The 25510-nt window shown below is 36.8% G+C and overlaps 1 protein-coding gene and 1 pseudogene across 42 annotated transcripts in view; both read right to left on the bottom strand.

The window, feature by feature from the left end:
- The window catches only part of Ptprd (protein tyrosine phosphatase receptor type D), a 2293154-nt gene that overhangs the window by 1493714 nt on the left and 773930 nt on the right, over window positions 1-25510 (bottom strand). The gene's annotated exons all lie outside the window — the stretch shown is intronic.
- On the bottom strand, window positions 2991-3129 carry LOC128098128 (uncharacterized; annotated as a pseudogene).

Below are 25510 nucleotides of genomic sequence, written 5' to 3'. Positions count from 1 at the left end.
TCTGCACACATTTGTTCTAGGAGAGATTCATAAGATCATAGAAGCACAGGCTTTGTGCTTTTTTTTTTAAAGCCCAAATGGACTTTAAAGATGATAAATGTGAGGAGTTTGTTTTGAACCTGTGCAATTACAATAATGACCTTTAATTCTTTCCTAATGGCCTAGATGGAATTAATTGGTTATTTCAATACCGGGACTCATCTTCTCTGGAATTTTAAAAGATTCCCTAATGGGTTCCATCAAGCTTATTTAAAGCAGTCAGAAAGCAGCATTTTAAGAGCCCCGCCATTCTCCATCCTCTCTTCCTTTCATCTTTCCTCTACATTATTTGCAGAGAAGAGCCCAATTTCATATCTTTGCCATTCTGCTCTGGTCAAGCTGTCATTTAGATCTTACTGACAGTCCCTTAACTATGTTTCCTTTATGGAGAAAGCTGTATGCTTGTGAATCCGATATAGTTCCAAAAACAGAGAAACTGGTTTTCACTTACTGGAAGTTCAAAGTCTGCATTTCCTACATCACTGCCATGCTGCCACCTCCTGGCTATCTTGAAAGATCTTTCTTTCTTTCTTTCTTTCTTTCTTTCTTTCTTTCTTTCTTTCTTTCTTTCTTTCTTTTTCTTCCTTCCTTCCTTCCTTCCTTCTTCTCTCTCTCTCTCTCTCTCTCTCTCTCTCTCTCTCTCTCTCTCTCTCTTATTTATTCCTATGATTGCAAACTTGAAAGTATGTATGTTATGATTCATTTTGAAGTATTTTAAAATATATTTCCCAATAGACAACTGTTTGTGATTAATGGCACCAAATCTAACGTTCAGCTGGTCTGAATTCCAAAGCAGATGATAATATAAATATTAAATGGGAATAGGTCAAGATAGACAAAGTAATGCTTTGTATACCATGGTTAGTTAAACTGAGCTCAGTGGAAGATTTCCTGGCATTTTTCTATCATACTTCTATTTACATAATTTTTCTCATACCTTTTCAGTGAAGCAGCAAGATGGTAATTATATTCTCAAGAGATGGGAAGCTTCTAAAACTACATCCCTGCTAACACTAGTATGCTATTGAATTCGGCTACAGCCATACAGCTAGCACTGAGCTACTTGCCAATTTACCAGCTTATGTTCACTTTAAAACTCTTCTAGCATTTCAAGGGGTAGTATAGATCAAAAGTTCACAAAGCACGGGTAGCAGGAAGGAGGGTCTCATTTTAAGGTATCATTAAGACTTCTCTATTCTTCAGGACACTGAAATGTAATGATGCTTTTTGTGAAAATGTCCATTTACTTCACTGATATTCTCATTCTGGTGTGCTGGAGACAAAGCAAAGCAGTCTCTACTTTAAATAAATGGATATCTTACAATAAAAAATCTGGTTTTAAAATATAAGATATATACATTGGTTCAAGTTCAAATGCAGAAGTACAGTCAATGGTGTCAAGTCCTATACAATTGTCCTTCAACGATTATACAGGGTGATAAATCATCATAGCTCTTTGAAAATCAGAATGCAAATGGCCTCAGTAATGTTTAGCAACAGAGGATTTTCTTAACTATTTATTAAGTGCAATCTAAAATGGAAAGCAGCTGAGACAGGTGCTAATTTCATTCCTATTATTAGTAATTAGTGGTGAAATTTAATGGTGTTTGTAAGTAGGTCTGAAGCATTTGCCATATTAACAGGGTTTAGATATAAGAGGCCATTAAAATGTAGTTTTAGAGCTTAATAGACTTGGACAAACAGGTATTTTGAATAATCAACACCTCTGAAAGCATATGCCAAGTTTAAATGGTAAAATTGGCCCATTTACTGTGGGTACATGGATGACCTTTTAAGTGCTGGATATGTGTAGGTGTGTGTGTAATGTGGAACAGTATCCAGATTGCAACTAGCTGCTTACTAAACTGGAAGAAATTGGGATTCCTGTCTTCACTTTGTAAGTGGATTAAATATACACCTTAAATGTTCACATTCAAGAAGTGTGATCCACAGTATGACACTGGTGATCATTAGCTACTTTAAGAAGTGGGACCTAGTCTTAGCTGGAGTCATTCTTGTGGATTCCTGGGTGTAGTGGGTAGCCATTCCAGCTTTGAACTGGAAGTTCCAACCCCCATTGAGGCTTCGGTAATGGTCCCGCCTATAAGGCGGGGCTGAGAGAGGATGCTGAAGACCAGAGTTCCGGATGCAGGGGCTCTCTTGGTTCCTGGACCCTGGACACTGGAGGTAGACCGCGCAGAGTTCTCCAGAGAATACTGCCAGACTGCGATACACCTTTCCCAGACCCTGCAACCTACCTATCCCTTCACTTGTAAGTTACACCACTAAATAAACCTCTCTTTTAACTATGTGGAGTGCCCTTAATAATTTCACCAATACCTGGGAATTTCCCTAGCACTAGGTTCTCCCTAACCTTATAATGTCTCCCTTTATCAAGATATCTTTCATTGCTCTCCCACTCTGTCCCTCCTCCAGATCGACCATCTCATTCCTTCATGTTCTCACCCCCATTCCCTCCCCTTTATTGCTCCTCTAACTCCCAGTTTGCTCATGGAGATTTCATCTATTTCTCCTTTCCAGGGTGATCCATGCATTCCTATTAGCATCTTCCTTGTTACCTAGTTTCTCTGGAGAGGTGGATTGGAGACTGTTTATCCTTTGCTTTATATCTAGTATCTATTCATGAGTGAGAACACACGATGTTTGTCTTTCTGAGTCTGGATTACCTCACTTAGGATATTTTGTAGTTCTATCCATTTGCCTGCAAATTCCATGATGTTGTTTCTGACAGCTGAGTTATACTCCGTTGTGTATATGTACCACATTTTCTTTATTCATTGTTCGGTTGAGGGGTATCTAGATTAGTGGAGAGGGTGCTTGAACTACCTACCCAAGTGATTAAATAGGATACCCATAGAAAAGAAGATGAAAGAGTAAGAGCCATAGGGATGGAGGACACCAGGAGAACAAAGCCCTCTAAAAAAACTGAGCAAATCTCATATGAACTTACAGATATTGAAGCAGCAAGTACAATGTGTTCATGGGTCTTCACTAGGTCCTCTACATAAATATTATAGCTTTCAGTTTAGTAATTTACACTTGATCTTAGCCAAAAGGCCGAGAAGCGATCAGTTTAGTAATTTTATGGGAATCCTGAGTGTGTGAATGAGTGGATCTCTGATTCTAGTGCCTTCTCTTGGGGCTATTTTCCTTGTGTTGGTTTGTCTTGTCCAACTTTGATGTGATGGTTTTTGTTTTGTTTTATTATATTTTATTTTGTTAATAAAATAAACAAATAAATAATACAAATTTCCAAAATAAAATAAATTTATTTTCCATATAAAGGTAATAAAACAGTTAACAAACACACTGCCTACTCTCAATATGTTTAGCAATCCTTAAGGGAATGAGATAGGTATCTATCTGTGTCATGTGTTAAGTGTTCACATGCTTGTGAGATCAGAGACCAAGAAATTACACATTAAACTGGGCCTTAACAGCTGACTAAAGTTTGTCAAATAAAGAAAAATGTATTTGAAAAATAAGAGTCTCATGGCTAAAATAATAGAGATTTAAAGGTTGTTATGTTTAGGGGACTGACAGACCAGCAATGAGTATGTCAATTTGGCCAAAACAGACTGTGGTAAATAAACAATGGAAGACAAAAAGATTAATCAGATAATGCAGATAATTTCTTAAAGGGTAGATGTATCTTGAATACTATATAGTAGTATGTGCAGTCTATTCTACATCAGACCTGATCATCAAAACAGTCAATGGTATTGCCTCATTTTATAGGAAATACAACTAAGGGGTATGGAAGATAAGGTGACTGCATTCTATTGGTGAAATTATTAAGGCCACTCCATGTAGTTAAAAGGAGATTTATTTAATGGCGTAACTTACAAATTAAGGGATAGGTAGGTCGCAGGGTCTGGGGAAAGTGTATTGCAGTCCAGCGGTGTTCTCTGGAGCTCTGCTTGGGCCACCTCCACCATCCAGGGTCCCATCGCGCGCTCCGATCCCAATCTCAGGTCCCCAGGCGCCTCCCTTGGCCCTGTCTTGTAGGTGTGACAGTTGCCGAAGTCTCAATGGGGGTTGGAACTTCCAGATCAAAGCTGGAATGGCTACCTACTACAGCGTTCTCACAAGTCTAAGTGACAGCATTAGAAGTTGACTCTGGTATTCACATTCTTTCAATGTAACTGGATATTAATTGTGAACAGTCATTTTATTGGGTGAGCCAATGAAAACAAGTTAGATAGAAGACAGCCTAAAAAGTAAAGCTGTCAGTTAACATGTTGCAGTATTCTCAACCATAAATATCTCTAGTCTGAATGATAGGGAAGTAGAAGCAGCCAGTAGTTTCAAGACTCAGGTCACTACAAGGACGTTGGGAGGAACAGTGGGCATAGATAGAGCTCATACATGTCGTAAAACAAGCTAATATTTACACCAAAATGGTAAAAGGGACAGACTTTCCCCCATCTTTCTAAATCTTTCACAAATTTTGGAGAGTCTAAATGTTCTTGGAGTTAGAGCAGTGCTGAAGTTTTGGTCCTGTATTTAGGTTAAAATAGTAATATTTGTTTGTGTGATTGTAAAATGCCCCAGCATAAGTTATTTCATGAATGCTCATTGTAAAAAAGGTGGAAGGAATGCTCCACTCCTCATGTATGTGGTAATACACCCAGTTGCAAAATATTAAGTGGTAAGGCTGTAGATCTGATCAAACTTTGCAAGCCATTGCCACCCATCACAGGGGAGAAAATGAAGTTTTGATCTACAGGAATATCCAACCAGTAGCTCACAGGATGCAGCCCAGGATAGCTGTGAATGCAGCCTGACACAACACTGTACACTTAAAACACTATGCAGGAGGGGTTTTTTTTGTTACTTTTCTTTTTTTCTTTGTTTTTTTTTTTTTTTTTTTTTTTTTAGATGCAATACAACTGCAGGTTTCTTGAGCATAAACTCTGTCAATAAAAATATCATGTACAAATGTCACACAAAATAAATGTGTGTTCTTGCTGTTATAGACATGCGTAGCTACAGTTTTACAGTGACATGCTGCTTCCAGGGTGTTATCTTCCAAGTGCAGACAACTGAATTGGCACTACTAGGTATTACATGTGACTTGGCTGGTCAATGGTGGTGATAACCAAAGATTTAACCTATCATTGCAAGCAACAGTCATTTAATGTTACTTAGAAAACAGCTAATGCTTACTATAGATGAGTAATGGTACTTCTGCCACTCAGATGTGCCATATACATCATCATATACACTGTGTTTTGCCTCCATCACTCTTCTTCACACAGCTGAGATGTGAAAGGGCTCACACCCTCCCTTCATTTTTCTTGTCAATTAGTTTTTATAATAAAAGTAAATATAGTTCCTTTTTATATCATTATTACTTAATACCAGAATGGTTAAAACAGAAATCAAGAAAAATTATAGATGAAGGAAGACAGTTCAATAGAAATGGGCAGATGACCATTTTATTGAGGTGAGTAAGGAAGGTAATGCTGCAAAATTCCGTACATAACAAAGACTGTGTTGTCAGGACAAAATAGCACAACTGCAAGTTTGTGTTCTTAACAGTCTTCCCTAAGAGTCAGAATTTGGATTCTATTGTAAAAGTCAGCTATGTGCTAACATATTTTATAATAAAATGTCAAAGCCATTTATTCATAGATTGTTTTTTAAGCATTGTGTTGGAAGTATGGTGTGAGGGGGAGGCTTCTAAAATCAGTTCGGTTTATCAGACTATAACCAGGCAACTCAATAAAATTAGAAAAAATCCATCAGAAGAAGTTTGTACATAGAGTCACTAACTTTAGATTTCATGATTTGGTGAGCAATAACAGCACTGATACTGCAGATATGGCTCCGCTTGCCATTTCTACTAGGGATACTGGTGAATAATGTAGTATTCTGAAGAAATGACTTAGTGTCATTGAAGGACACAAGGGAATCAAGAGATTTATATGAAGTATGAGATATATTAAAGTGGTTTTCTTTGCTTATTACAAACATATCTAGTATAGTTTCTGAAGGTGTCCCAGCAATGATACTTAAGAGAGAAGTGCTTGCAACATCAAAAGGAAATAATGAAATTGCCACCTAAATCCCATACATAGGGGCTGGAGAGATGCCTGAGAAGTTAAGAGTACTGGCTGCTCTTCCAAAGGTCCTGAGTTCAACTCCCAGCAACAACATGGTGGCTCACAACCATCTGTAATGAGATCTGGTGCCCTCTTCTGGCCTGCAGGGATATGTGCAGATGGAACACTATATACATAATAAATAAATAAATCTTAAAAAAAAAAAAATCCCATATGTAACAAAGTACCATTGAACAGCACGTGAAGCACAAGTTTATGTACAAAACATTATAACTGGGTAACTTCACACAAACTGTCATCAAAACTATGAATTTCCTAAGAGCCAAGGGATTAAGTTATCTTCAAATGTAAGCATTCCTTAAAGATCCTGACACCGATTATGGCCAAACTCATTAGTTTTCAGAAAGGAGATGATTAGGCTGAAGCTAGCTGTTAAAAAGATTTTATGATTTCTAACATGTTATCAAGTTGTTTATACTTTGAAAAAGAAAATTTGTTCCAGAGTTTGTAAAGTAAAATTGACAAGAATTTATCATTTTTAGTAGATTTAAGTGCTCATTTCAGTGAGCTAAGCAAGTATGTTGGAGGTGAAAACCAACACAGCAATATGTTTGAATCATGACAAGGTTTCAAATGAGATCAAGATTATGGCAAGCTCAAATTATTCCTTGTGATTTCATGCCCTTTCCCATGTTATCTGGACACAGTCCTATGAACAGTGAAAGCTTGTAGCCTTGATGTTCAGTTGGATACAGAAATTTGAAAACAGTTTCAAGGCTTTAAAAATAGTCAATAATTCAGTTTATGACTCAATTTTCAGTTGACATAAATGTGTTGTACAAAAATTTTCAAATGGAATGTTTCCAGAATCTAACTGAAATAAAACTTTGGCAACCTTATCTTACCATAATTATATGGATCTTTTCTAATCATGCCATTTTCATGTCTTTTGCAGCACCTATGGTTGCAAGCAACTCTTCTCAGAAGGAAGCACATTGAGTGTAAACGTAGAAACCAATAAGTACTAAGTACTGTACCAAAAGAACTCACTGAGAGCTGCTTCCATTGAACCAGATAGTGAGTCAGTGGCTTCCCAAGAACAAAGGTAAATGCCCCACTGCTTTTTTTTTAAGTTTTATAATAAAATACGTTTTTAAAAAATCAATGAGGTTTTACTACTATTATATATTCATATTCTTTATTAATGATAGCAAATTTTGGATTGCTGAACTATTTTTACAGGATTCTTCAAATGGAAACTGTTTAACTGAGATTATGATGTGAGGGCTGGGAAGTTGGCTCAGCAGCAAAAAGCACATGTTTTTGGAGAATACCCAGGTTTGATTCCTAGCACTCACATGGTGGCTCACAACCATCTGTAATTCCAGTCTCAGGGGACACAAAACTTTTTTCTGGCCTCTACCAGCACCAGGCACATATGTCTTACACATGCATAAATGCAGGTAAATACTTACGTGATAAAATATAGAAATCTACAATTAAAATTTAAAGTGTTATTGTGTGAGGTTTTGATTATCTGTGTGGAAGATATCATAAAAACTATGCACAAATACTTGTTCATCAGTGTTTATTATTGTTTATTGAATGTGTGCCCAAAGACAATTCATCTAATGTTGCACAGAAAAATCATAAGGCTGGACACACCTTGTCTAGTATAGATACATCCTTCAGTCTAAATGGAAGAGGACAAAAGGATAAAAAGAAGCTGAGACATCTCAGCTAATATCACAAAGTATACTTGCTAATGCATGCTAGCCCAAATGGCATGTGGCAACAGAGAAAACTCTGTGGTGCCTAGCATGAGGGTTTTGGTAGAATACTGGAGAGTTGTCTAGATTTATATAGGAGACAATTTCTTATGCCTAAGAAATTGGTAATGCATATGAGAAGACATATCCAAGGGGAATAATGAAATAATGGCCCTGAGTTTTGAAGAGAATTGAAAATAGTAACATAAAATGAAAGGAAATAGCATTCTGTTGATAGTTCAAGATAAAAGGGAGAGTTTAGAATGCCATACCAGGTTTTACCTTACTGGAAAAGATGGCTAACCAGTATAATCACTGAAGAGTATTAAATACCAGACAAGGAAGAGGGTTCCAAAGAATACCCAAGATGAGGCAAAAGAGATTCAGAAAGTCTCAATAGGTAGTTGAATTTTAAAGCTGAAATCCTAAAGTCCTTCATAACAACTTTAGCAACAACAAGGTCCTTCAAGTGAATGTGAAATATAACCTGAGCAAAGCACTGTTGGGCAACTGCATGAGAAGAGCTGACATGTGGAAAGCATGGTGAGCTCACAGCCTCGATTGCTGTGTCAGCAGGGGAATCTGCTTCATTGTTCGGTCAAGCAACAGAGATGGAAGTCAGTAATGGGTGGAAACATGAAGTGGCGCACTCTTAGGCACAGCTGAATTCAATTGTGTAATAAATATACAACATATTGATATACTACCTGAACTTATAATGTTATTGCTAGTTTAATTGTCTTCTTCAGTGTGTATTGTGCAAGTTGTCTTTGAAAATAACTTTATTACAAGAAAACATCATAATTATGTATATAGTTTTTAATATACACATGCATATGTATAGTTTTTAAATGCATTTTAAATATAAAAATAAATCACCTTTTTTTTTTGCTTGAATATGAAGCTGAATTTAAAATAGTTTAGACTAAAGAGCAGATGTTAGAAGAGAATTTAAAAAATCAAAGATGAATGAAATAGGAAAAAAGAGAAGCCAAGCCTCAGATGATGAGAATCTGAAGGAGGGGTATATAATGAGTCCAGAGCAGTGATTGACTGTCAGTTAAGGGACAGTCTCCTCTCATACAGCTGAGACAGAGATAAAGACAAAACTAGAAAATAGTGCATTTATGGTGAAATTAAAATGAATTTTAAAATTAAATTTTCTGATCATGAAAGATCTTTATTTTCTATAAAATCCAAGACAGTCATAACCAGGTTGTCATCTCATACAATATCCACAAGAGATCTACAATAAATAAACGATTTTCCAAGTGCACATGAGGACCCAAGTTCAGTTGGATAATGACAAATTATTGTACTAAATTATTATTTTGTTGTTTCCAAAAGCCTTGCAAGACAGAAGTCTTTCTTCACCCATTGCTATGTTCATGGGTGTAGCAACTAAACCACTAAAATATTTAAATGAGAAAAATATATACATTGAGTTTCATATGTAATGGAAACCTCCAGAATGAAAGTGCAAAGCAGTAGGACATCATTTGTGCTTTATGATAAATGTAATGAGTAAGTGGATAACCATGGAGGAGCACGAATGGACCCAGAAGCATTCTATGCAGGTGACTGATACTCAGTGGAAAGGACTGGTCAAGCCTATACCTATATGTCTCCATTAACTAAAATATTCCTGTCCTCTAGGTATAGCACTAGGGTGGCAAATCTCTTGAATGGAACTCTTATGACCTTTGGTGAAATGTAGAAGTCAAAGACTGATGTTCCAGCTTCTGCTGTTTCTTTATTTGCCACTATACCATATTTGGGTATAGTGTCCTGAATTCTGTCAGTAGGCTATAGCCTAGGAACCAAAAGTTGAAGGAAAACACAAACATTTGGAATAAAACACACAGAGAGAGGGCTCAGGGAGATGAGGTGCATAAGTACTTGTCAATGGTATAGATTAAGTGATTGATTAAGGAGCAAAATGGTAGGTACAATCAGGAAAAGTAAGGTCACTCAGAACATCAAAATGTGGATTCAAATTAATCCTGAGAAATACTGAAAACATTGTGTAACCCAACAAAATTAGAAGGCCTTTTCTCACTAAATTCATTTCCAGGGAACTCACAAACCCTAAGAGAAAACCCCAATTTATATAAATTACTGCAGTTTTAAAAATTACATGTAGCCCAAATTTGGGTGATTTAACTGTATAGTTCTATTATATATACTTTCAGAGTAATTACAATTAATTTCTGTATAGGAAATAAATGTGTAAGAAGGCTCTTCAAGTTGAAGAGTTTGTTAAATAATGGTAACTTTAACTGAGGTATAGGTTTTGGACCAGGAATTCAATAGAAAAAATTAAAGATTTTGCATAAACAGTCATTATCTAATGTAATTCTTTAAATTAAATGATCAATAGAATGAAAAGAAGACCATTAGAGTTTAAAACCGTTAAGACATGGAATGGGTCAGTTAGAGGGCATTTGTGGTTCCCAGTCTTCTGACAGCAATAGGGTAGAAAGAAGTACTGAGAAACCAGTACCAAAAAACCCCCAAGAACAAAACAAACCACTGAAAGACCCAGGGACAACAATTGTTGAAAGAATTACAAGACTGATTTCATGGGGGTGAGGGAGTCATATTAAAGGTATGGTTGCTTTAACTGTCTGTGAATTCTAATTTGATTCAACTAACTAGAGACAACAAATGCCAATGACCGAATACTACACAGGATATTTGTGCAAAACTAACTTCAAAAGGGGAGTGGGTGCTGTGGATATCACTCTGTATAAATAAAATGCTGATTGGCCAGTAGCCAGGCAGGAAGAATAGGCAGGACAAGCAGAGAAGTGAATTCTGGGAAGTGAAAGGCTGAGGCAGAGAGATGCTGCCAGCCGCCATGATTAGAAGCAGATGTTAAGATACCAGTAAGTCAAAAGCTACGTGGCAACTTATAGATTAAGAGAAATGGGTTAATTTAAAATATAACAACAGTTAGCAAGAAGCCTGCCATGGCCATACAGTTTATAAGTAATATGTCTCTGTGTTTACTTGGTTGGGTCTGAGTGGCTGCGGGACTGGCGGGTGAGAGAGATTTGTCCTGACTGTGGGCTAGGCAGGACCAGGAAAACTCTAGCTACAAGTGGGCATGCATGAGATGAAGGCAAGGCTTAGGCAGGGGGAAAAAAAAGGTATTTTAGTATATGTAGAAAGTTTTGGTGAAAAGGACTCCATGTTGCATTGCAGAGACATTTGCTCATCTATGTTCCTTGCTGCTTTCTCACAATAGAAAGGAATGGAATTCAGCTAGATACTGATTGCAGATGAGTCGATAAGGAAATGTAGTACATGCACACAGTGGGATTTTATGCAGCTATACAGTAAAATAAAATTGTGAAATTTACAAGAAAATAATGGGATTGAAAATATCATATTATGGGAGGTAATGCAAGTTCAGAAAGATGGACAGCATATTCCCCTGCTCATACAGAACCTACCTTCTTCCCAGTAGATATGCTTCTCTATTGGGAAGGAAGTGCTTCTAAATGCCAGGAAACTAGAAAGGGGCTCATGAGAGGGAAAAGAAAGGCTTTCAGAAAGAGGTCAGGAGGTAAAAGAGCATGTGAAAGTGGAGGGGATTGAGGAAGGGGTTTAACCAGAGAATCAGGGCAGAGGTGGAGAAGTGGAGGGACAGTCAGCCAAATCTAGGTATGTATGGAAATACCATACAAAAGTTTTCAACTTTATAAATGACCAAAATAAAACTAAAGGTTTTTGTGGGGAGAGGGGGAATAATGATGTTCCAATAAAAAAGAAATATTATGAATAAGAACAGAGTGGACCCCAAACCAAGGACAGAGAAAGAATGGAAAGGAAGAATCTAAAATGAGCTGAAATGGGGAAAGATTGGGTGGAGAGATTTTATTTTGAACATCAATTATAAACAAAGACAACAGAAACACAAAAAAGACTTAGAAGCACAGGAAGAATGGACAACCACTTCAAGTTCTGCAAATATCCATTGCAAAGAGAGATCAAAAACTTGAAATCCCAGAGCTGAGAAGAGGACTGGAGTGTAGGGGTGTGTGAAGTGCCCACTGCCTAAGCATGAAGACCTGAGCTTGGATCCCAGTACTCATGTAAAAGCCAGGCATTGTGGGAGCCTATGAAAACAATATTAGGTATGTAGAGACAGGCAATTGATCTTGGAAGCTCATTGGCCAACCAGTCTAGCCCATATGGCGGGCAGCAGGTTCAGTCCCAGACTCTGTCTCAAAAACTAAGTTTGAATGCCATTAAAGAAGACTCCTAAGGCCGATCTCTGACTTCCACATACACACCCAGGCATTGTCTCCCATCCACCTACACCTACATACATATAAATACAATACATACATGGGAGGGGGACTTGAAATTATAAATTCATTTAGAAACACAAAAAAATAAAATGACTTCAGAAAAACATTTCTATTAAATTCCCACAGTAAAATATATTCTGGAGATATGGAATATACCATTCTTCTTGGGTTGTGTTAATGCCTCTTTGTACTATGAAATATCTATGACATCCTTCAATTTAGTAAGAGAAATTCAGTTATACTTTATTTAACAGTTCTAAAACTTCTGTGAAGTACTAGCAATTTGGAGCAGACAGGACTGGCTAGAGTGATCCTAGAGATTTCTTAAAGAAGAAAAAAGTGGCAGTAACAAAATGACAACTGATTAAATGATTAAGTATCTTGAAGTTGTTTATAGCTATAAACTATGAGTCTGAAAAAAAAAAGTGAATGCTCTGAAACTAGATGGGTAAATGTGGAAAGCACCAATTTCTACAGACCATGAGTTCTAAGGAGGAATATAACACTTGTTTACTCTGTATAGTCCAGCCAGCACATATTTAGTAAACATATTTTGATTGAGTGCTTAATAACATTATCTAATTGCACTGTGCCTAGTGTATATAATGACAAGAGGGCCAAGCATATAACCTAAATGCCATGTTCACAGTTAAAGTGTCAGTTAATGACCTCTTCATTTTGAATAAAGTTTAAAAACTGCAAAGCAACAGTAACTGAAAATGCAGTAAAAGCACCTTGAGGGATCTACACCTTCAACATTTACATTTCTAACATGGGATAAATGGTTACTATTTTTTTTTTTTACAACTGCTGGAACATTAATCTCTTAGTTCCACAACAGGAGTTCAGATTACATTTGAATAAGAAAGACACTATAAATGAAAGGGCCACTTCACTGAGTTTTTTCTTTAATAAAAGTACCATGGACTTAGTCATCTTATCAAGAGTATTAAGTGTTTCCATCATCTATTAATGTTGAATTTTAGGTATTTTTAGTGACAAATACAAATGAGATGTTCTGAAAGGTGAGTAACCAGAATACATTTAGAGACAGTGAAATGCTTCAATAAATGCCAGCTGTTTTGAAGAAGAAAACCTACACAATTTAAGCTCAACAGCTTTATGCAAGCTATGGAAGATTTAAAAAAAAATAAAACTTCCTTCTAATGCCAAAGAGGAATGGGATTTCACTGTTCTTAGTTCCCTGATTTGAGGCAGTGTTTCCATAATTTGTGTTTGAAAGCAAGGTAACCTAACAGCAGTATTCATTACATTTCCTTCCTTGTAATTTGAAAGACTGTGGAAGAGCATGTTTATAAAGTAAACAAAGTTCCTTGTGGATGCTGGACAGTTACTCAACAAAACCATTCTTGGAGTAAGAAAAGTAACTTCCGGCAGAACCCTGAGAATGCACTGTCAGTTTATTAACTTACTAGTGAGGGGCTATTTTGAGTTTATAAGCTAATAATTCCACAAGTAGAAAATGTGTTTTAATCTGAAGGTTAAATTCATCAAATAGAATGATAGACACCTATAGAAATGGGCCAGATCACTGAAAGTTCTTTGTATATTTCTTATAAACCAAATGGATACCTTTGTGGCATTTACACCAGAACAAGTGTTAGTTCACAGTGTCATGAGCCAGTCCAAATCATAACTTCAAGGTGAGTGATAAGAGATCCTGAGAGTGGATTCCTCTTTGTAACTGTCACAATGTAAGGGCAAGATTGCTGGGTGCTGAAGTAAAATTTTGTTTTTTCTTTTTCTTCTATATTTTAAATGGAATATGTGTAGTGTGAAGTACCTAATTGCCCTTTAAGTTTCTGGGTATGATGCAGTTTTGTGAACACTGCATTCTGTATTTTCTCCTTTTAGTGCAAGTCTGAGAAGAAGTGATATTGATAACTTGAACTCCCTCTTTGGCTGCTTTTATCTTATCTTTGAAATAGAAATAATGAAGGCAAGGGAAGTCCTAAACTTGGAGTCTGGGGATGGTGGGGTGCCATTATCTTCCTTGATTTTCACCAAAATCTATCTCAAGTCTATTTTTGCAAAGTTACAGATTCAAGGTATCTTCTAGGTCAGCTACAAAATACTATATGTTTTCTGACCCTTAGATATTAATAATGCAGCTCACGGAATCACAGAAGACATGTGCTAACTTAATCTTATTTCCATTTACTTATTTACAATCATTGCTTATAACCTGGAAAAATCCCTTTTGGGTTTTTAGTTAGTGTGTTGTTTTATTTTGTTTTGTTTTGTGCATGCCTGCATACATGTGTGATGTATACATGTAGATATACACAGGATGACACATGCTATTTATGAAGGCATATATATGTGAGAAATATGTTATAATATATTTTGTGTTTACAGTTTCTATAAATATAAACTGATATATATATATATGATATATATCAATGAGAAGCCTAATTTTATAGTAACTCAGCGCACAATAAGAAAACGTATGAAGTACTGTTTAGTTTATCCAATCCTGTGTCCCTGACATTCAGAACAGTCTAGCTTATGGCTGTTTTTATACATATTATACAAACACATCAGATTTTCCACATAACTTTTTTTCTCTTTGAAATGTTAATATATGTTCCCCTACACACACATATACATGGAAGTCAAATGAAATAATCTTTATGGTCTCATTTTCTTTGTATGATACTAATAATGCTAATTGTTTGCTACTCCTGAGTGCCAAATAGTGCTCCAATCATACTTGATCACCTGACCTTTGGAAAGTGATGAACAATGTTACCAAACCATAGAGAGTTCATGTAAAAATTCCAGGTCCATTAAGGTCTTCAATCAAGCATCATGTGTATGCTGCATAGCCCCATCTGTGGATTATTTCAGGATCTGTCATTAGTTGAGTGTGTTGCTAGATAATGCAAGAACTGTAAAGTAGGAAAGATGTGCTAAATCACTTTAAAGTTGAGAGGACTTTTAAGGGAGCAATTAGAGGAAAACACCAATTTTACTGTCACCCCACTTAGCTGGGCTCCTGACAAGGCAAGTAACTAAAACACACAATGGTATTCTTCATTACTGGTAAAAAATGTATTAGTTATACAAATTATTAAATATTTACAAGAAATACAAAGCTTTTAATCACCCTCAGTATGATAGCAGAACTGAAGAGTCACTGTGTTTCCAGTGGACTGGCTTTTAACATCTGCAATTCAGAAATAATTATTTTCTCAGATTAATGGGACATTACCTCCAACAATGGATAAGAGCTTTCTTTCTGTATTTTCTCATTTCAAATATATCAGACATTTTTTTTTCTCATCATAAGGTCTTAAACACATGATATCATGACTGCCAAGGTCACCACTACTTTAAAATTAAGTATCTTAACACTCAATACAACCTTTGCAATGTCACAGATTTCTGCCTAATACATCAATGGTGTCTGTGAAGGGAAAGTGGAATTTTTCACTAATAAATTAAAAGTAACTTTGTTTCATTTTTTTTTCTATCTTTGCTAAAGGAAAGATCATTTCCCTTGTTATTAGGTGGTGTGGTGTAACATTAATGGTGAAAACAAGAAATTTTAAAAGAAGCAAATTTATCATTTAAAGACATATGGATGAGCATCAGAGTCAGAGGCTGGAAGCAGAGATGGACAAAGAGGCTGAAATCATGGTTTTGTAATAAAGTGGAGAACATAGTGGATCTAGGTTTTAGTCAGTGTCATCTCTAAAATTTTTAGACATTTTTCACTCAGTTATTGAGCCTGAGCAATGGAACTATAAGTTTCCAGACAAATGCCTGTTGTGTTCAGTTCTCAAAACTTACATCAGAAATGTAGCATGAGAGTAATTTTGCTAAAACAAGTTATTTTAAGATTTAGCTGTTTTTGAGATGATTGTTTTGTTAGATAGGTCTACATGCCCAGTTTCATTCCTAAAGATTTTCTTAGTCCTATAGGCCAATTTCAACTGACTACAGCTGTGCCGAAGGGACAGGATGGGATAATTAAATGACTATGTAATATTTCAAATCATTACTGCAATCTCACTGGGTTTCCCAACCCTAAAGCCACCAGGAAGAATACAAATTTACATCTCCACAGTCACCAAATACAGTATTAATCAACTACTTGTGTCAGGTTCATTAATCAAAGTTCTATAAATGGAAAATTTGATGTCAGCTGTTGTCCTGAATTCATAAGGATGTTCTAGAATTTCAATAACAAATATATTTTAAAATCAAATAGCATTTAAATGGCATTGCGAAATTTCAACCTCAAAGATACAGTGACCTTCCTTTGACTTCTTTGACAAGATTCTCCCATAGTTTGGAGCATGCAATAAATGCAAACGTGGTGAGGTAAGAAAGTTACACTAAGAAACTTGACAAGATAGCTAATTTTTATGGCTCAAATGTCAAATGTCTACCCCAAATTGTTGTTGTTATTGTTTGTTTGTTTTTATTTTTGTTTTGTTTTTTCTTTGCTGAAAACCAAGGCTTAGCTGTCAAGGTGGCACACTACGTTGTGCTATGGACATTCACAAGGTAAGGGATGAATAGAAAGTTTATATGGATCATTGGGCAATGAAGAAAACTTGGAGACCTGAGTCCATCGGTCTTTTTCTTCTACCTGATAAAGTAAGTGGTTTTCCTACCATCTATTCCTGTGCTTTGTCCTTGCCATAGGCAAAACAGTAAACTACAATAAATGTAGTCTTTATGTTGATTATCTATGTATTTTATAGTAACAGATCACTAATAGAATATTCACAAGTAAAAAGGTAAATAATTTAATTAAAATGAACATTTTCAGCAAAGTGAAAGTTTAGGTTATTGATTTGTAGTTAAAAGACTAGAGAGTCAGTTCACTCCCTGGGCGACAGATAGGGAGCCTTAGAAATGAGTACAGAAATAATGTACTTTTCAAATAAGCATTAAAGATGGCTGAATTCCTGATACTATTCAAGCTCAAAAAGAAAAAAAAAAGACTTAATGGGATTCCCTTCTCCCCATCATAGAGAGAACAGGACTTTCAAATGGAAGGAGGATACTTCTGTGCAAGAACCAATCAGCTTTCCCTTCTTGGTTGGAATTATCCAATTCCCCAAATAGCCCAAACTAGCCAATCCAAATCAGGAAAAAGAACTCACTCCACCTCCAAACATGAAAGCTATGGCTCGGCCAAAAAAACTTGGATTCTCATCTGGAAGCCCTCTTCATTGGAGAAATTAGTTCCTGTTTGTTTTTTTCTCTATATATGTGCTTCTGCTTTCAATAACACCTCACTGAGTGCTGATACCTGGGTTTTCCTGCTTTTTCTTTAAATTGTCAAGGGAAAAAAGAGTTTATTCTTGCAATCCTAGAGGACCTCATCTTGATTGCATCAGTGGGAGCTTCTACTGTAATTCAATAGAAAAAAACAAAATGGAATCACCCATGCTGAAGTTCTATACCACTGTAAAAAACGGTTTTTGTTTTCTTATATGGAAGATAGATAGCTCAGTGTTTTAGTTACTATTCATTATATTGAGACACTATTCATTATAAGAGACATTATGACCAAGAAAAATTATAGAAGAAAGCATTTAATTGGGGGCTTGCTTACGGTTTCATAGATTTAGTATATTATCATTACGGTAGGGAGTGTGGTGATAAGCAGGCAGGCATAGTGCTGGAGCAGTAGCTGAGAGTTCTCATTTGAAGTTGCAGGCCAAGAGAGAGACAATGCACCTAGTGTCAGCTTTTGAAACATAAAGCCTACCTCCAGCAACACATCTCCTCCAATAAGGCTACATCTCCTATTCCTTCACAAACAGTTACATTAAATGGGGACCAAGCATTTAAACATATGAACCAATGGGAGCCATACCCATTCAAACCACCACACTCAGCAAGGACTAATATATCTGGGATCTACTCCTTCATCTTTGTGATGATTAGCCAGTCCATCAGATTGTGAAGTTGAGCTCTTACCAAAAGAGTAAGATTCAATCACTGCCCATGGTCAGAAGATAGAAGCATTCTTGACTCTTGTTTTCTTGCTAGCCTGATTCAGTCTTTGCTTATGTTTCTGCCTGGTCAAGTCCTGGATACTCTTGCTTTTGTTTTAACCTTCCAGTTACAATGACAGAGGCAGGATCAGGAAATTAATGGGATGTTGTCATCTTTCTTCCAGGTTCTTTTAGATAGTACTGCCTTTTATATTCTATATGTTTTATAGTTTAGGGGGGAGGAAAAAATGAAAAAAAATAAAATAAAATAAAATGAAAGAACTATTGACAGTAGGTCCATGGAGAGAACTCTTTGCCAAGAAAACAAAACCAAACAAACAATAAAAAAAATCCTCACAATAATAACTTCAGCCTTGTAATTTTAACAGGGCTTCCTTAGCTGAGTTCTGTTGGATGCTGTAAACATCAGTGTGAAGAGATTTTACTGTGTCCTGCTGCTTTTCTTTATCTGCTACTTTCACTCCTTTAAACCTTAAAGCATGGTTGTGGTAGATCATTCTCTGGACTATACAAATCATCAAAAAGATTTACCTGAGAACTTAAAAAGCTCTAAAGTTTAACAATATTTACACTGGCAATATTTATTGCATTATCCACTGTATATATAGTTTGGATTCGATGTTCTTTTATGAAAGTGATACAGCACAGCATTATGCTATAAGCCAAAAACCTGCCATTTTCATGAGACCAACTATGTCTGCTCAGAAAAGATCATCACAGCAAGGCTTGTTGATTTTTGATGTTCCTTCATAGAAGGATGGTATAATGGCTTATTGAACCCACATCTGGGTATTCAGCCACTCTTCTCAGACATGTGCATGAAATTCTGCCTTAATTGCAAGTGGCCTTTTGGTGCAGGGGAGGAGCTAGAGTATATAGGCTGGAGAAGATTTGGCAGAAGGGGCTATGGCTGTGCAGCTATGGGGATGCCCTCATAAAGACTGGGGGATGACTTTCGGTATGGCTACTGATGGTGAGTTAGGACAGAGGTATATAAAGAAAGTGAAAGTAGACTGGCAGTGATGGTGGCCTTTTGTTTCCAGATGTCTTTGTAAGGAGAAATGGTAGGAAAGCATAGAGGCACATAACTAAAGGAGATCAAAAGAGGAAAGGGGAGGGGCCCAGAGACACTTTAAAATATAAAATCCAGCATTCATTTAGTAGATTTGGCAGCCTTTCCCACATGGAAGGGATAGAGCTATTACTTTCTCTTCCTCTGAAATGTGATCTTCCGTCTTTCTCTTCCTTTCAATTTTTTTGTCTGTGACAGCAATGACTTTGAGGACCCCAGGATGACCAGCTGTTAGAGTTGCTTTGAGGTCACTCACACTTCATCATTAACTTCTCACCCATGCTCTGTAAGTCCAATAAACACATTGGTTCTCCAGGGGGAAATCCACCTGTGGTTTGTTGCTGGGACCTTACAAGGAGAGGATAAACATTGTTTAGTCTCCCTCATCTCCAGGTAGTAAAAGGTTAAAGAATAGTTAATAAATTTATTTTTAGTATTATGTCTCCTGATACTAAGAAATAAAACTCGCCGGGCGGTGGTGGCGCACGCCTTTAATCCCAGCACTCGGGAGGCAGAGGCAGGCGGATCTCCGTGAGTTCGAGGCCAGCCTGGACTACCGAGTGAGTTCCAGGAAAGGCGCAAAGCTACACAGAGAAACCCTGTCTTGAAAAACCAAAAAAAAAAAAAAAAAAAAAAAAAAGAAATAAAACTCATAGATAAAAAAAGTAAGAAGAATGTAAAGATGGAAATATTTTAATGAAGGATTTGTGATGAAGATTAAGATGCCTGGATATTTCCAAAATGGAAAAAAAAAACTAGAAAGATTATGCAAGTTGTGAAGGTCTGAGTAAATTATTTAAGATATGTCAATGACAGGACTTAGAGATGATGTATATAACATTAAAATTTCTAAGGTCAAAGTTCATATATTCATATCTAATATCTGTTTAAATCAGTGGAGTTTCTGGTCTGCTCTTCATAACCATTACCAGGATGGCTTAAAGAAAATGATGTATATCTAATCAAAACTTATTTTAAAATGTTTGGTTATACTTAAGTTTTACTTAAATATTACACAATAGTTAAAAATATCATGTTGGGTTAACTAATTGGATATTCAATAACCATATTGAACCTGTGCCAATGTGATCAGAGGGATTAAAAGGGAGACTGTTTTCCTCCTTGCCCCCTAATGTCAAAAGTCCTAAGGGACTGTGGGGCACATTTTGAAATGTTCTGTAACTGTTGGGAGTCACCTCTTCTCTTGTTCAGGAAGCACACTCGAGACACCATCTGGTACATTGTAAACAGTACCATATACAAAAAGGAAGGTCAAAACAGGAAAAATTTCCCCAGTGTTTTAAAGAGAATCCATGTTCAAGCAAGACCTTTAACTTATTTTCATGTAGATGAAACAACTGGTATGAAGAAGATCAGGAGCCAGAGGCTCCTCTGAAGCCAGAGTGATCCCTGAGGAGCAGAGCTGCAACTAACTGGTCTTGACACTTTAAAAAGAAGGAAAGGAAGGAAGGAAGGAAGGAAAGAAGGAAGGAAGGAAGGAAGGAAGGAAGGAAGGAAGGAAGGAAGGAAGGAAGGAAGGAAGGAAGACATTCAGTAAAAACAGTGGTTAATTTTTGCCATGAGCATGGCTCTCAACATCCAGAAAGAAAGAATAACAAGCAAATTGTTAAAGAGTCCTCCAACCACCAACACCTCCTAAAAAATAATTATTGCTATGTTCAATGGATCACATTCTCTAGCCACTCCCCAGACATTACATTTAAATTCATATTAGATATTATAGACAATTATTTTCTACTAATGATTTCCTTCTAGATAAGGAAAATACTGAATATTATTCTGTTATGCATGTAGCAAATTTTCATTATCCACCCATCTGCTCATGGACAAATGTCTTGATTGGTTCAATTCAACCCTAAAGAAAAATGATATTACAAAATCTGCAAAAAAAAACAGTTGAATTTTGATTGTATAGTATTAAGTTAGGTCATGCAATCGTAGTAAGAATGAAACTTAAAAAAAACCACAGCTATGCATTCTTCCTCTTACATGTATCTTAGCTTGTTATACATATGCACAAAGACATTACATATCCATATGTAAACAACTGTGGATGTGGGTACAGTATAACATGCAGAAAGGAGAACAAGAAAGGCTAAATAGTAGATGTTGAGGAAGGACTGAACACATGTAATTGAAACTTAAGTCATGAATGAGAATATAAGTCTATTTGTTTTTATAATCCTAACACTGTCATGATTTTCCAAATTTTGCTAGTAGATGGGTGCTTAAAAATATATTCACTAGTAACTGTACATTAGTTCATTGAGATAGACTCTGACTCTGGTTAATTTCAAAGTATGATATTTTTTGTAAATTCTTTATAATAAATTTTAACATTAATAGTCTCTTGAAAATCCACATGGGCACCGTGTGTGTGTGTGTGTGTGTGTGTGTGTGTGTGTGTGTGTGTGTGTGTGTAAGGAATATATTGCAATTCAATCAAGTCAATTGCTCAGTCAAGGTACCACTCTTAAGAAGGCTCACTTTAAACTATGCTTAACCTATCACACATTTACTGTAACTAGAGACTTCAAATGATCTACATATGCTGCCAAAGTTTGACCAAAAACCAAACAAAACAAAAGCCAAGACCACTCATTGGTTGGCCTCTCCCACAAGTTCTGTGTCACCATTACCCCAGTGCATCTTTAAGGCAGGACAGATTGTAGGTTGAAGTTTTTGTGGCTGGTTGGTGTGCCAGCCCCATTGCTGGAAACCTTACCTGGTTATAGAAAATGGCCAGTTCAGGCTCTGTATTCCCCATTACTAGGAGTCTTCGCTAGGGTCACTCTAGAATATTCCAGGGAGTTTCAGAATATTCCAGGAAGCTTCCTTTGCACTAGGCTTCCACATGACTTTCTAAATGTCCCCCTCCAATTCCAATTGTCTCTCCCAGTACTCTCTTGGTCCATCCTCCAATCCCTCCTGCTCCCATCTCTACCCACACCACAGTCTACCCATATGTCCCTTTCCCAGAGAGATCCATGCATCGCCCCCTTAAGGCCTCCTTGTTACTTAGCCTTTCAGGGTCTGTGGATTGTAGCATGGTTATCCTTTACTTATCCAGCTAATGTCTACTGAGGCCCATGCCATGAGAAAGAGCCCATGTCTGATACTGTCTTGATGGCCAGAAACTAGAGGCTGGATAATACAGAGAGCCAAGATAGAACCAAACATGACTCAGAGGGGAGAAAGTAATGAAATATTTCCTAATGATATTCTGCTATACTCAACGATCCATGCCCAACCCAAATGTCATCAGAGAGGTGTTATCCAGCAACTGATAGGAGCAGATGCAGAGACCAATAGCCAAATACTGAGGAGCAAGGGCACCCCAGCAGAAAGAGGAGGGTAGGATTGCAGGAGGCAGAGGAGTCAAAGACACCATGAGAACACAGCCCATAGAATCAACTAAGGGGCTCATAGGGGAACACAGAGACTGAAGTGACCATTATAGTCCCTGTATGGGTCTGAGCTAGGTCCTCTGCATATATGTTATGGCTGTATAGCTTGTTCTTGTGAGAATCCTAACAGTGGGAGTGGAGGTTGTCTCTGACTTTTTGCCTGTTCTTGGGATGATTTTCTTCCTACTGGGTTGTCTCGTCCAGTCTTGACATGAGGGTTTGTGCCTAGTCTTATTGTAATTTATTAGCCCACGTTTATTTGATATTTCTGATATTTTTTGAAGAGAAATGGGGGAGTGGATCTTAGGGAGAGGACAGGTGTGGGGGAAGTGGGAAGAGTGGAAGAGTAGAGGAAGGGGAAATTGAGGTCCAGATGTAATGTATAAGAGAAGAATAAAAGAAAACAACAAAAACATAGAAATAGCCAAACAAAATCTGGCTAGAGACAAAGTACTGCCCTGAAAAACAAAACAACAGCAAAGAAAAAAATTCCTCAAAACCTATTTTGGTGCTTAATGCCATTATAGCATGAAGCCCTGGTCTCAGAATAAAGAGAACAAATTCACATAGTCATATGCTTTCTTGAATGAATATACCTACTTTCAAAGTCAAAAAAAAAAAAAAGAAAAGAAAAGAAAAAGGAAGGGAGGAGTGTGAAACTTTTTTCTATCAAAGGCCGAAGGTAGCAAGGGCTTGTGTTGCCTGAACTTTCCCTTTCCTCTTTGAGACAATTAGCCAGTTTCATTAGACTGTGAAGTAGAGCTCCCATCAACAGAATGAGACAAAGTCATCACGTATGTCAGCAGTAAAAGATAGAATGTTGGTCCTAGTGTGCTCACTAGCCAGTTCTGGTTCTAAAGAACTCCTTTTAAAAAAGAACTGACTCTCCAAGCTACTTTCACTTTACTACTATGTTCCTTTGTTCAATATTGAGATTATACTTTGTTGTTAAAAATCAGCAAGAAAGAGAGATATATGTGTGTTGGGGGAGGCACTCAACAGGCCAACTGTAACTGATGTCGTAATGAAGTCCTGCCTGCCATCTTCTTTACAAAAAAGATAACAGAATCAACAGTTGTTCCTACATCCTGTCTTTTTCTTTTTAGAATTACCGCCCTTATGCATAAAGCAATTCTCTGAAACTTCTCTGGTTCTTCCCTAGTCTTTCATCAGAAACCAACAAACAAAATTTTATTTTATATCAATTTTTTCTTTTGTAATTTCTTTTGTATATAAAGTAATTGTAAGGGATGAATAGGGCTTACTTTTAATATGTGACTTGTATGATTATAATTTGTTGTCTCAAAATGGAATTTTGATCTTTCACATAACTTTAACTGTTTTACATAGCCACTTCAAATTTTAACCACATTGAAGAAAACCTTTGACAACAATTATCAAAATTTATTTTTTTGTTTAAATTTAAAAATGATAATCATGCATAAATTATGCTTTAAATATGTAAGAAAATACCTATATTTATTTGTCAGACATTGCACTTTACATAGTGTCATCATGTAACATCTAATATGTAAATCTATCAACATACAGTTAAATTAAAATGTTTCATTTGAGATTCTTTTGTTGACAATTCTCTGTTTAGATCTTTACCCTAGTTTTTAATTGGATATTTGGTATTTTGATGCCTAGTTTCTTGAGTTCTTTACATATTTTGGAGATCAGCCCTCCTTCAATATGGGGTTGGTGAAGATCTTTTCCCATTTTGTAGGCTGCCATTTTGTCTTATTCTCCAATGGCTGAAAGACATTTAAGGAATTACTCAACATCCTTGGTCATCCAGGAAATGCAAATCAAAACAACTCTGAGATATCATCTTACACCTGTCAGAATGGCTAAGATCAAAAGCACTGCAGACAGCTTATGTTGAAGAGGATGTGGAGAAAGAGGAACACACTTCCACTGTGATTGGGAGTGCAAATTTGTACAGCCATTTTAGACATCAGTATGTTGACTTCTCAGGAAATTGGAAATCAATCTACCTCAAGACCCAACAATATATAGCCAAGGAATGCTCAATCATACCACAAGGACATTTGTTCAACTATGTTCATAGCAGCATTATTTGTAATAGACAGAACCTGGAAACAACATAGATGCCCCTCAACCAAAGAATGGATAAAGAAAATGTGGTACATTTACACAATGGAGTATTACACAGCTGTAAAGAACAATAATATGAATTTTGCAGGCAAATAAAACTAGAAAAACAATCATCCTGAGTGAAGAAACCCAGACCCAGAAAGAAAAACGCAGTATGTACTCACTCATAAGTGGATAGCAGATATAAAGCAAATAATAACCAGGCTACAATCCATAGCCTTAGAGAAACTAGGAAACAAGGAGGACTCTAAGAGGGATGCTTGGATCACCCTGGGAAGGGGAAATAGATGATATCACTTGGGTAAACTGGGGGCTTGGGAGGGTAGAGGGGAGGGAATGGGAGATAGGAACATGAGGGAACCAAATTGTTGAGTTGGGAAAGGGACAGTGTGAGAAAGGAAAGACAGAGGTATCTTGATACAGGGGACCATTATGGGTTAGGGAGAAACCTGATGCTAGGGTAACTCCCAGGAATTCACAAGGATGACCCCGCCTAAGACTCCTAGCACTAGTGGAGAAGGTGTCTGAACTGGCCTTCTCCTATAATCAGATTGGTGACTACTCTAATTGTCATCATAGAACTTTATACAGTAACTAATGGGAGCAGATACAGAGATCCACAGCCAAGCACTGGGCCAAGCTCTGGGAGTCCAGCTGAAGTGAGAGAGGAG

Source organism: Peromyscus californicus, unplaced genomic scaffold (assembly GCF_007827085.1).
Source record: "Peromyscus californicus insignis strain IS unplaced genomic scaffold, ASM782708v3 Scaffold_5__1_contigs__length_169319896, whole genome shotgun sequence".
Taxonomy (NCBI): Eukaryota; Metazoa; Chordata; class Mammalia; order Rodentia; family Cricetidae; genus Peromyscus; species Peromyscus californicus.
This window is presented reverse-complemented; position numbering and strand designations above follow the sequence as displayed.